The sequence below is a fragment of the Microtus oregoni genome, unplaced genomic scaffold, assembly GCF_018167655.1.
Source record: "Microtus oregoni isolate MIOR12 unplaced genomic scaffold, Mior012 000005F_ref0000423, whole genome shotgun sequence".
Classification (NCBI taxonomy): domain Eukaryota; kingdom Metazoa; phylum Chordata; class Mammalia; order Rodentia; family Cricetidae; genus Microtus; species Microtus oregoni.
In genome coordinates this window covers 31,079,650-31,093,024 of record NW_024543064.1, presented here as the reverse complement: position 1 = coordinate 31,093,024, position 13,375 = coordinate 31,079,650, and the positions used below count along the sequence as shown (strand labels likewise).

Below are 13,375 nucleotides of genomic sequence, written 5' to 3'. Positions count from 1 at the left end.
ATGACCAAGGTAGTTTATTGAACAAAGCATTGGACTGGGTACTTGTTTTCAGTTTCAAAGGGTGAGTCCACGACCGTCATGGCAGCAGGCAGGAAGCATGGTGCTGGAACAGTATCTGAGAGCTCACATCTTATCCCCAGCCATCAGGCAGAGAGGGGGGAAAGAAGGGAGGGAGAGAGGGAGAATGGATTAGGCCTGGGTGGGGCTTGCACACTATGGGTGATTTCTGAGAGTCCGTTTCAAGTATCTTCTAGACTTGGTTCTAGGGCAGGGCTCTGTACACAGTGTTCAGTCCTACAGACTGCCCTGACTTCCTGACCCCTGCTCCCCTCTCTGTGTTCCCAGCCACTTCAACACCTGAACAAAGCCTGCCTTTTCTGGGTCGTGTCTGGGAGCACCCACGGGCACTGTGCTTGATCACATCCAGCACCCTGCATTTGCCTTAATGTTATGGAAGGGCTTTCTGTGAAACAGTGTTTGCACACATAGAGTGATATTGTTCCCTGAGTGTAATGACCACATTGTTCTATCTCAAGTGCCTTTGCTGCAAGGGAAGCTGGGAACTCAGCCCTGTGGCTGGCATAGAAGAAACTCCTGGGATGGATAGGAAGTACCTGGCGGCCCATGCCCTGACCAGGTTGGCTGTGTGTGCTGAGGTCTGAGGAAGTGATAAGCGAGGTTCAGGGAGTCCCACTCCATTAGGTTAGGTCCTCGGAGAGCTGGCCATGAGCAGGAACAGCCAGCCTCAGCTTGGAACTGACACACAGGAAAGAGATACCTCAGTCTCACTGTGAGCTGAGCTCCCTAATCCCTAAGGTTAGAGGAAGGAGGCTCACAGACCCACCCCCTCACCGATAGGCCTGTGTCAGAAGGACCCAGATGCTATGCTCAGGGAAAAACCTTTGTTCCCAAGGAGAGCTCCTGCCTATCCCTCTCAACCCGCCAGCACCTCACGTCATTCAAATAAGCACACCCAAGTTCGTTTCCACTCTAGAATCATTCCTTGGATAGCTAGGTTTTATTCCTTGTTTAAAAAATAAATAAATAAAAATTACCCTCCCGGAGCGGGTGTGGAGAGGTGACTCGGCAGTTAGGAGCACTTGTTGCTGGGTTCATTTTCCACATGGTGGCTCACAATGGCCTGTAAGTTCCAGGGCATCCAATGCCAATCCTTCTGGCCTCTTCAGGCACCAAGCATGCACATGGTGCACATATATACATAAACTTACATATACACATGAAATAAAAATAAGAAACTTGGGCTAGGAGAAATGGCTCAGCAGTTTAGAGCACCTGCTATCCTTCCAGAGAACCTGGGTTTGGTTCCCAGCACATGGTGGCTCACAACCATCTAGCATCAAAAATTCCAGCTCCAGGGTGTCTGATGCCCCCTTCTGGCCTCTACGGGTACCAGGCTTGCAGGTGATATATGTGCATACATGCAGGCAAAACACTTCTCATACATATAAAATAAAAATCTAAAAAAGAAAGAAAACAAAAGTCTCCCAGAGCTGTTGACTCTGGATCACTCCAGCTCCTTCCCCTTCCTACCCAGCCCCATCCCAGGTAGCCTGGGGCCTCTCCTACCATGCCAGCTGCTTTGTCAAAGTCAACAGTGAGCTGCACCTTGCAGAGGTCAAGGGTCACTTCCAGTCTTTTCTGAACTTCAGCAGTGGGCTTAGCTGACCCTTCCCTCCTCCTCCCTGAGGGTTGGTGAGTGAGGTATCTGAACCCTCACTCCGACCATGCTAGCTTTGCCCTCTTTTGCTCGACGGCCTCCTGTCTGATCACTCCATCTCTCCTGGGGAATGTGACATGGATTTTGGAGTAAACTGGTGGATATCAAGGCAGTGAAGACCTTGGGATATTGAGAGTGCAAAGGAACATCTAGTGTTAGGTCAATGTTACCCTAAGATCTTGTACGGTAATGTTGTGTTTTCCGGAGGCCAGCTGTGAGAGCAATGGCAAGGATGGGGTGGGAGCCTTGGGACTCCTGCCGAGAGAACAAGAAAGGTTGAAATGAAATGTGGTTACCTGGAGTGTGCCCCCATAACGTCTGGGCATGTGGCAGGCAGAGGTGAACACAAGAACCAAGTTAGGAGAGAGGAGATCTGACCCTGGGGCCAGTGGGGAGCATGTAAATTTGAGAGCACAGTCCTTTATCCTCATGAGGATGTTCAGGGAGGCATCGGCAATGAGTATCTTAGCCTGGCTCTCACAGGGGCAGGCCTGAGCTGGAATAGACACACTGGACTTGTCAGTGTGAGGATACAGTTTGACTCTCTGACTAGATGGGGTTACCTGGGGAGATGGAGAATAGAGAAAGGGAAAGAGCATCCAGAAGGGGACGAGTCTGAGAAAGGCGACACAAAAGGAATGATTCCCGAAGCCAAATGGAGTCCTAGAGGCCAAGGGCAGGTTGTCCATGGAGGGAAGGCTCAGATAGTAGTACATACACTAGCTGGAGGTCCAGGGAGGTGGGAACAGGGAACTGACTGCTAGATACAGCCTTATGGGGGACCCTAGTGATGGAGCTATTTCCATGGTGATGGACTCCCCATGGCCCAGGCTGAAATGAGGAATGGAGGCAGTGTAGGTAAGCCCCTGCCCTAAAAGGACTAGTAAAGGAGGAGGCGGCCGAGATGGGGGATGGGTGGCAGGGTGGCAACTGCGGGTGCTGTGAGGCCGAGCAGGATCTTCGTGTGTGTGTGTGTGTGTGTGTGTGTGTGTGTGTGTGTGTGTGTACATCTTCACACAGCTAAAAGTGGTTGACAGAAAGGAATAGATGGTATTGGGAACAGGAAGAGAGTGCAGAAGTCATGTGAGAAAGAATATTTCTTCCTGTGATTTAAGTTGGGTTGGTTCTATGCTTTCCCTCCTGGTAACTTCTTGGGTTGGCCAAATCTTTTCCATCCACTCATTTCTTTGCTTCCTAAAGTTGTATTACCAGTCTTTTCTCTCATTCTTCAGGTAAAATCACAGAATTAGTATACTGGTAAAATGGGAAGGGGCAGTTGGTTGCGGGGAGAGAGGGAGGAAGGGACAGAAGGGAATGGCTTCCCACTGTGATGTTCATGTTCATTATCACTTCGCTGGACTTGGAGTCACCTAGGAGGCACACTCTAGGGACAGGACTCCCAGCATGCACTTCTCTCTGCTCTGACTGCCCAGGCATCAGGAGCAGCCCTTCCATGATGGTCTGTCACCACTGTCCTCCCTCTTGGTTTTGCTTCTTGTCAGATGTTTGGTCACAGTGACAAAAATCACTAATTTACCCCCCATCTTTAGTAAATGACAGCTAGTAGACTGACCTGCAAAATAAATTTCAGCCATGCCACCTCTTTCCCAAGAATTCTTCAGTGAAGGACATGGCTCCATCTGGCCCGTGTCTACATGGACGCACCGTTCTAGCCTTCCAAGGCTCAGAAGGGCACCTAGGAGAGGGCCGGTGCTTACAGTGTTATAAGCAGCCAGAGTGGATATTGGAGCTGTCTCAGTACCTCCTGTCACACAGGAGTGCTCAGTAGAAGTGACACTTCCCTCCCCTTCCTTATTCCTTCCTTATTCCTTGCTTCCACCAGCTTGATTCCCACTCTCCAGACCTGTAAGGTTTTTCTGCCAGCTTAGCCAGAGCATGTATGGCCTGGTGTGGACAAATCCTCCAAAGGGAGGGAAAATTCAGTTTTTTTTCTGTAATGGTGTGAGCCACAATCAGTGGGAACATATCAGCCAAGGACATGTGGCTCTGGGGACAGACGGAGTGTCTGGAGGCAGGGTTGAGCATGGGTACCTGAATTTTCTCAGTCATGACTCACAGGCAACACTCTTTGGGTCTCCTTGGAGATCCAAACACACCCCATCTTTGAGTCTCTTTGGAAACAAGGGCATGAAATCTCAAACTGTGGGTCCTGAAGCTGGAGACTCACCAGGTGGCATTCATTCTACAAGGGTCGCCTTTCCAGGTTGTAATTAAAAGAGGAGAGATAAGGCTTGGGCTTGGAGTTTGAGGACCTGCCAGTGAGTTCCTACTCTGCCATTGTTAGCTCTGTGGTTCTCTGTGATACTGGGCTCTTTGTTAGTCTCTGTTTCTCATGGTACAGGGATGATGGCCTGGAGGTTTCAATGAGCTGTCTGTTAGTCATGATTGGACATGTGGGGCCTTTCCAGCCTCGGCTGCCAATGAGCTCCCTGGGCTCTGAGAACCACAGGGCTCAGAGGGCCTGCAAGAAAAGACGCTTAAGCCCCAATCACCATGTGGAGTAGCGAGCCCTCCGTGAAGATCCAAAGATCCCACAAGCCCTTCAACAGGATGCTCTTTCCTCCACAAGAGCTCCGGAAAGGTGCCACTCCCTGAAATGAGGCGTCTGGGGAAAAGGGTTCCAAGAATGGGATCTGCTTTGCTTGAAAATACACAAGTGAGGAGACAGAGATGCCAAGCCTCTCGGGGAGGGGAGTCACAGTCCACACAACCCTCAGGAAACCATAGCTCCCTGGCCTCCAGGCTGACCTACTGCCATCTCTTCTGCACTGTGCCCACCCAGGGCCCACAGGCCACACATCTGGATGGGTTATCCCCACTCACCTGCACAGATGCTCATGAGTAGCATTCTTTTCAAATTTCACATCATTTCTGTATTGGTTCTTTGGGAACTTCACATCATGCACCCTAATTCCTCTCACCTCCCAGTCCCCCCATATCCTCCCCTCACCTCTACAGTGTCCCCTCTAGAAATAAAATTTTTTGAAAATCAAACCAAAACAAGGAAACAAAAACAAAAAACAACAACAACAACAAAAAAAAGCCCTCTTTGCTGTTCCACCTTTACCTCCTCTCCAACACCTCTTCATTTTTCCTGGTGGCATGGGGAACTGCAGTGTGTCACACAGGAGACCCTTTTGTCCAATCAGCTTTACTTGCAAATGTTCATTGCAGTGAGTCATTGTTCTGGTTCAAGACCTGTAGTTTCTGGTACATCATCACCACTGGGTCCTCACTGAAACTCCTCTTGGTACCCCCGCCCCCACAGCCACCCCGAGTCATGGAGCTCCTGCAGGTATCATTCCACAGGACCAGTTCCTTCACAAGCTCTAGCAGGTCCTAGGTGGGGCAACGTTAGTGCTAACCCAAGGCCCAGTTGTGGACCTGGGTGGTACTGAGCTGGTCAGTCTGGACCCCTGTGGCAGCCCTCCTCAGGTGAGGGGTGGAGCCTGCTCCTCTATGCCCATGCCAACAGGGTCAGTTCTCCCTCATCCATGGTGATGGGTGGGGCCATCTCTCCTGAGCGCAGGAGTGGGGGCAGCTTCTTGTTACAGTGTCCAGTGAGGGGCAGGGCCAGCTTCCCCAGGGCCAGCCAAGGGTGGGGCTGGTTTAGCACAGCCCTCTGGTTTCATCATGCAAGGTTCCTAGGACCCCCCTGAGGTGACATGGGCCACAGACATCAACACAGACCTTGACTACAATGGACCCAGACATGGCTTTGGTAGCAGCTCAAGGCTAGACGGCATTCTAGTTCTGGGTAGAAGCATAGGCTGCTCAGATCAGGATGACTCTGGTGATGGCAAGGCCCCCAGACCCCAATCAGGTCACAGATTGTGGCCCCAACCCCAAGCTTCTGTGTGACTTTTGGTGGTGACATGTGCCTCAAACTTCAGCATAGACTCTAACTGCTATAGGACCACAGATCCAGACATAGTCCTCAGCAGCAGTGGGTCTGGATGGCACCGTTAGTCCAGGTGGCAGTGCAGGCCACTCAGGATGGCCCCAGTGGCCCTCAGACACTAACATGGCCCCAGACCTCAGGCATCTGAACAGCCTTCAATGGTAACAAGAGCCTTGGACATCAACACCGACCCCAGATGTCACCATGGCATTAGGCAGCAGCACAGGCCACTCAGATCTGTATGGCCTTGACCACAGCATGGCTCTCAGACACCAACATGGACTCAGGTGGCTGACCTGACCCTGGGCATCCACACAGTCCTCAGTGGCAACAGGAGCCATATCAACCAAGACCCTGGCTGCTGTAGGGCCATGGACCCAGACAGGATGAGTGGCATTCTTGACTGAAAGCACCTGAGACCCATGGCCAGCTGCCTCTCCGCCAGGTCTGGCCCTTTGGTCCTGTCTGTAGTGATACATTTATATTTTGTGGCCTTGTGGATACCTTGAGGCCAAGGTCAGAGTTCCGTGGCTTTTCTCTAGCCCCAGGCTCAGGCTAGGACTGCTGGAACTCTATGGGAAGCTAACTTAGGAGCAGGAATAGAGTCTCGGCTGCCTGGCGGACTGTCTGTGTGGAAGTTCCAGCCCAGCAGGCCTGAGGCTGGGTGGCACATTCAATAACTCCCACCTGGGAGGACATGAAGACATGCTGTCACTTCTTCGGAATCCTGATCAGAGAGGAACCTGGGCTGTTTCTAGATCTGATGCGAATACCCCACTGGCCCCAGAGCTCAGCCGCCCCCCTCCCAAACCTTTAAACCCTCATCAAGGGCTGTGTCAGCAGCTGGCTATTTTTAGCAGAGACACCTGCCCCTCCCCTCCAGACACCTTTCCTTTTTGAGCTTCTCTGGGGTCAACCAGTTCACTCTGGCTGCCTCTCCCTAAGCATGCTGACCGCTGGGCCCTGGCCCTAAACTTCACAGACAAAAGGCTGCCCTTGGTGCCCGAGACACCCAGTGAGCACATCTCCAGACACACCATCTTGCTTGGCATGTTTGTACCCAAGTTGCCAGACTTGGCCAAAAGGCCATAATAAAATGGGGAAACGGAAAAGCCTTATCTATCCAAAATCGAAAGAGAAGCAAGAGCTTTGCAGTGAGACCTGAATGGTGCGTGGAAAAGTTAGCAACGCAAGTCCAAAGCAGCCTGGTAGCACCTCTGCCTCAGAAGATAGCCTAGAGACCATGGCGCCCATCTCTTTATTCAAGAGAATGACTTAGCTCGGCGGAGAGAGCAGTCTTGGACTTGAAAAGTTAGGTGTCCCCTTGAGGACTCAGTGCGAGGCCTTGGGGGAAATTACTTTGAGCCAGTTTGGCTCTAGGTTGGTACTCTGTCTCCTTTATTTTATTTGTCTTACACAGTTAAAAAAATAATTACACCAGCCTTTAAGCTCCTGAACTGTGTAGACAGGTGACCTGGGCTCAAATTCTAGCTCCATTCACCACTCAGTAACTTCTCAGTGTAAACAGGAGTTGGTAGAGCCCACGGCTCATTGGTCATGTGAGGGGAATGAGGTAACATCTGAGCTTTTCAAAATAGTGGTTGGCACCCAGTAAAAGCCATTTGAGTTCGCAGATATTTTTGGGTGTTTTGTTTTTTCCTGGATTTGTGGTTTTCTCAGAAAACCTGCAAGATACAGCAATTTCATGCCACCTTTGAGCTGGATGGCAGCAGCCCCTGACCCTTCAGAGAGACCATGAGCAATGCCTTCCATTTCTCACGATCTCCCCACATCCTGTCTCGGCACCTCCTCTCCCTCTGTGGCGCTTGGTCATTAGCACAGCACAGCCTACATTTGGTCTTTGCAATGCTTGTAGGCCGTTTGACAGTACTGTGATGGTTTGGGCAAGCTTATCCACCAACAGCCCATTGGCTCACGGTCACCATTCCTCCTACCTGTCTACCTGGCTGCTGAGGTGAGGAGGACAGGATATGTGACAGCAGCCATGTGGTTGCTGCTGCATCTTTGTCGCGCAGAGCCTGAGAAGGTCACCTCATCCTGACAGGCCATCTCATTCCCACCGCACCCCTCCTCTGGAACCCGAGGAAGGAGGTTGCATGCCTCCTCTGGGCTGCATCCCAAACACCTGTCAGCTTAGTGGAAGTTTCAGGTTTGAAAAACCCCTCCAGACAGTCTAGAGCCGCAACCCTAGGTGTCACATGCACTGATTGTCCAGACAAGCATGGTCACCAGCCAAGTGCAGGAGAGGATCTCAGTCTAAGACCTGTTGTGTCATATGTCAGAGCACCAAGATCCTTCCTTCTCCATTCACAGCTGCCCAGTAGCTCAGAGCATGATGCTAGCCTCGCTGGTTCTCTGCCCACTCTGATTAGAGGAATGAAGTGTTCCTGACTAGGGCTGCCTGGGAAACTTGCTTTGCTTTGGAGTCTCCTGGCTCAGAGCTACAGTGGAACTAGAAAACAGCTGCCCAGGAAGTACTTGGCAGCTGTACACACACACACACCACCCATTATTACCCAACTCCAGACTGAAGGACAAGGCTATGCCCACCCCAGTAGGGCTTGGGAGTTCCAGAGCTGAGCCTGCTCTGCTGAACCTTCACTGTCAGCCTCAACCCTGAATCTCAGAAAGTCAGAGCATTTGGTCTTAAGAGTCCCTGCAGCTAATACATTCCATATTCCTAGCGTTGTCCCTTTTTAAGAGCAAAACCAGACTGGCTAGTCAGGACTGCAGCAGGCAGGTGGGCAGTAAGGTTTAGAGAAGCTCCTTGGGTCCCCAGAGTCAAGTTGCCTACAACAGGTCTGCAGCAATAGAATGTTTTGTAGTCACCTAACAGACAGAGGGTCAGCCATTCATCCTCTTTTAAAGGGAAGTCTGTGTCTCGGGCCTCCAAGGGAAAGCATCCAGTAGAGGAGGGGTGACTGGCAGCTGGGAGCAGGATCCACACTCTGGGGTTCCCCTAGCTTCTCTGCTCTCCAGTCCTGGCTTTCTGCAGCTGCCAACACCTGGGTGTCCCGGCCCAGGGTAGAGTTTCTGGAAAGGCTGGGTAGACAGCAACACCATTGTTCGCTGTCTGCCACACCACAGCAGGTCCCAGCTCACCAGGAAACTCCGTTCAGCACCATCCGAGAGTGGGCAGCAGATCTGCGTGGCAGCTGGGTTTGGGGGGGGGGGGGCGACCTTGACCGTGTCAGTTAAGTTCTTGGGCATCGGTTGCCTTTCTGCACTAGGGTAAAAGGACTAGGGGTTGGGAGGGAGGAGGGTAGATAATATCTGACCTATAAGGTGCTTTATATTCCCAAGGACTAAAGATTGACTGGTCCTGAGGGAGGAGAGGTGATCTGCCTATGGTCACCCAACAAGTTCTAGAAAAAGTCGGAGGTCAGACCCAAGTCCTCCTGGCCTCTGCTCTATACGCATTCATTCCCATTAGAAAGCGGAAGCATCTGAGCATGGCAGTACCTGCTTATCACACAAACAGTAAGAGCTGAAGGCTTGAGGCTGGCCTGGGCTGTATAGTTAAGATGGGAAACAGAAAAGGGCACTGTGTGCTGGGAGGAAAGGAACCAGCCAGAGCGGATACAGGAGGACAGGGTGTATGGGGAAGAGGGAACAAAGTATAATGAAATAAGTATGAAAAAGCCAAGCTGATGCTCATGACTTGATATGCTAATTGAAAATTTAATTTAAAAAAAAAACAAAGAACAACAATATAGGCATGTTCATTCAACTTTATGCATGATGGAGAATTAGATAAAACCTGTGTTTAAGGGCCCACGGGGTGGAAAAACCAATACTGAGTCTGATCCTAGCATACTTGACCAAGGCCCTGGCTACTGTTCTGACCCGTAACTTGTGAGCCTGCACTGAGCGCTTGCTGAGCACCTGGTACCATGCTAGACCCAGGGGATACTCTAGTGAACATGGGTGACTGATAAGAAGGACCCGACCCCGACAGGGTGGATGCTGGGCTCAGGCAGAGAGGAAAGACCTGCCCACATCGACGGGAAACAGTTCCACAAAGCCACCGTCTCAGCCTTCAAAGAGCTGGCAAATCGTGGGGTCTCTGTTCAACCAGGGTTGCTTCTTCCAAATCCCTCAGTGACCACCCTCAGACCCTCCCTGCTCCTTTCCAAACCACAGGCCTGTCCTCTGTCCTCTTGGCTCTGGCCTTGCTCTGCTGGAGGCAGGTTAAGATAGCATTTTTTCTGCACACTCTTCCCCTGGGCCCCCCGGGCCTCTTCTACAGCAGCATTCTTGAGTGGCTTTCCATTCTTCTGCCTGGCCACCCTACTCTTCACAGATCCACAGAATTCTACATCTATAGGTCCCAGCTGTGTGCTAGGTATTTCTGTGTATCTTTCTTACCCATATCTTGTTAAAATGAAGGCCCTCTGCTGGGCAGTGATGATATACACCTTTAATCCCAGCTCTCAGGAAGAAGAGGCAGGCAGATCTATGAGTTTGAGGCCAGCCTGGTCTACAGAGAGAGTTCCAGGATAGCCAGGACTGTTCTACAGGGAAACCCTGTCTCAAAAACAAGTAAGTACAAAGGCCCTCATTACTGCACTCTCAGCTTGTGAATGGTCCCAAGAACAAGGCAAGCGGAAGTTAAAATGTCTTTTTATCCTTCATTCTGATCCGTCCTCTACACGGACAGCCGCCAAGGACTGTAGAGTCTACACCAGAGATACCCCGCCCTATCTCCTGTCCTAGAACTGTAGAGTCTACACCAGGGATACCCCACCCTATCTCCTGTCCTAGTGCCTCCTGGTCTATACTGTTCCCACAGCACGGGATGTTTGCCTCTTACTGAGATTTCATTTCTCTGTAACTTAACGTCAAGCAAGTCTGGACACTCTCGACCGGTCAGTCGTGGTGCAGCCTGAACCGCCTGCCTGGTTTCCTTTCTTCTTGCCAACTCCCACTCCTTTTAACATGTCTTCCTTTGTCCTCCTTTTGGCCTCTCACCATCCTCCCCACCACTCCTAGCCCTGGCTCTCCCCGCGTGCTGCCCAGCAGATGGCGCCCAACTTCTATGGTACAGGACCAGACTAGGTGGTGTAAGGAACCCTTTTGAAAACCTCTCTCTAAGATGGTGTGTCTTTAGTGTGATGTGGAGGAAGGGGTGGAGATGGACGGACACTTAGAACTGCTTCTGAGTTTCCATGAGCAGAATAAATTCCGCATAAGAGAAGACCACGATGGCTGTAGGGCTGTGTGGGGAGCAGCTGTGTCATGGAAGGGTGCTTAGAGGGAGTGAGTATCGTGGAGCCAGCTGGAGGTTGGTGGCAGGTGACAGCCTCCAGCACAAAGCCACCCTCACCACTGGGAAAGGTCTCAACTTGATGCCCCTGAAGACAGGGTCCCAGGGACACAAGTGAAGGCGAAGGGGTGTCCCTAGAAGGCTGAGTCCTGCGCTGTGCATAGGGTGCTCTCGCGTTCTTCGCTGCCCGCAAGGCCTGCTGTCTTCTTTTGAACACAGGATATACATGTGGAGTGTGATGAGTGCAAGAGCAGAGGTGTGGGTATTCTTGAACAGTGTGATTGTGGGGATGAGGGGGGTGAGCGTGACTGAAGGTGGGGGTGTGGGTGTGAGGGTGACTGAAGGTGGGGGTGTTGGTGTGAGGGTGACTGAAGGTGGGGTGTTGGTGTGAGGGTGACTGAAGGTGGGGGTGTTGGTGTGAGGGTGACTGAAGGTGGGGGTGTTGGTGTGAGGGTGACTGAAGGTGGGGGTGTTGGTGTGAGCGTGACTGAAGGTGAGGGTGTTGGTGTGAGCGTGACTGAAGGTGGGGGTGTTGGTGTGAGGGTGACTGAAGGTGAGGGTGTTGGTGTGAGCGTGACTGAAGGTGGGGGTGTGGGTGTGAGGGTGACTGAAGGTGAGGGTGTTGGTGTGAGCGTGACTGAAGGTGAGGGTGTTGGTGTGAGCGTGACTGAAGGTGAGGGTGTTGGTGTGAGCGTGACTGAAGGTGGGGGTGTTGGTGTAAGGTGTGAGGGTGACTGAAGGTGGGGGTGTTGGTGTGAGCGTGACTGAAGGTGAGGGTGTTGGTGTGAGCGTGACTGAAGGTGAGGGTGTTGGTGTGAGCGTGACTGAAGGTGGGGGTGTTGGTGTAAGGTGTGAGGGTGACTGAAGGTGGGGGTATGGGTGTGAGGGTGACTAAAGATGGGGGCTGTGAGACTGTTGTGTGAGGGTCTGACTGAGGGTGAGGGATGTGGAACAGTGAGTGAATGCTGGTATTTGGGATGTGTGATTGTAGTGTGAATGTGACTGAGGATGAAAAGAATGTGATTCTGGCTGTAAGGGTGTGAGTGTGGGTGTGAGGAGTGTGAGGTGTGGTTGTGGGTGTGAGGAGTGTGTGGTTGTGTGTGTGAGGAGTGTGTGGTTGTGTGTGTGAGGAGTGTGTGACTGTGAGGAGTGTGGTTGTGTGTGAGGTATGAGTACGTCTGTAGGTGTGTAGGTTGGAGTGTGAGACGAGTCTCCACTGCAGCCTGTAGCTCCCTATTCATTGGCCCTCTCCTGGGCCCACCTGTCACGTCTCTCAGCCCTGGGGTACCAGTTGAGCCTGGGGTCCTCGTTGCTGTCATCTCTCTGCATCCACCTGCGCCTCTCCGGGGAGAGCAGATGATGGGCAGTTCTTGTTGAGGCCACCAAGCAGACATGTCCCTTCCTGCTAAGTGTCTTGTAGTGGCCCATGGCTTGAGTCAGGACCTAAGTTCTTGGGTCTTCCAGAACTGCCCCTCCTCCTATTCTTCCCAGCTTCTCGACCTCACCCGGACTTCTGCACACAGATAGCTTTAGACCACAAAGCTGGCCTCCTGGCTGTCTCTGTGGCACTTGGGGGCTTCTTTCTCAGTGCGGAAATAGCATTCTGACTCGGGGTCTGGCATCTGCAGCCTGAGCAAGTGGGCTGCTCGCTGAGAGCTGGTGACCGCCCTGACCTGCTGGGAATAACCTAGGTTCCATGTAGTTTGCAACTTAGCCAAATTGGAATTGCATAAGAGAACTCCAGGGCTCTGGCCACAGTCTGCACCCAGGAGAACGGTGGTGACCCCTGTGCCTCCCTCACAGAAGTGTCTGGGTGGTTTCCTGATAGCTGTCTTCTCCTTTGCTGCCCCTTGCGGGAAACGGGCAGCTTGGTTTGGGAATGTTCAGATTCTGGCCAGCCCTTTCTGACTGGGTACTCGCTCCGGTGGGTGTCTCGTCCTCTCTGAACCTGTTTAGCTCATCCTTGTGAGGCAATGGTGACTTAATTTAGGAGAAGGGCTTGATGAATAGCAGTGGCCGGTATGATCTGAGGTTTTCTCTCTGGGTGGCTCTGGTGGCCTCCAGTGGCTGTTCTCTGTGGGGGAGCTATGGCAGCAGCCGGCTGTAGGGAGGCAGCCAGCAGGGAATTTGCGACTTCAGCGTCCTTTCCTTTCTTGCCAGGAAAAATTGGCGCCTTTGGTTCTAGGGCTGTCTGTCAGTCTATCTGACACCTACATACCTATCTGACACCGGGCTGCAGGGGTCCCTGGTGGATGCTCAGGGCAACTGAGGCCCTTTCAGCTCTAGTCCTCTGCTCCTCATCCTCCTCTCCCGGTGTCTAGAGCTGGCCGGGTGCAGCTAGGGAGCACACCCATCTTCCGAGGTGCCACTCTGCCTCTTCGCCTTCTTTTGTTTTTTTTTTCCTTTACATGACACCTGTTGCTCACAG

At 52.1% G+C, this 13,375-nt stretch overlaps 1 protein-coding gene across 6 annotated transcripts in view; it reads left to right on the top strand.

Annotated features, from left to right (window-relative positions):
- Positions 1-13,375, top strand: part of Hivep3 (HIVEP zinc finger 3) — a 420,584-nt gene that overhangs the window by 392,109 nt on the left and 15,100 nt on the right. The gene's annotated exons all lie outside the window — the stretch shown is intronic.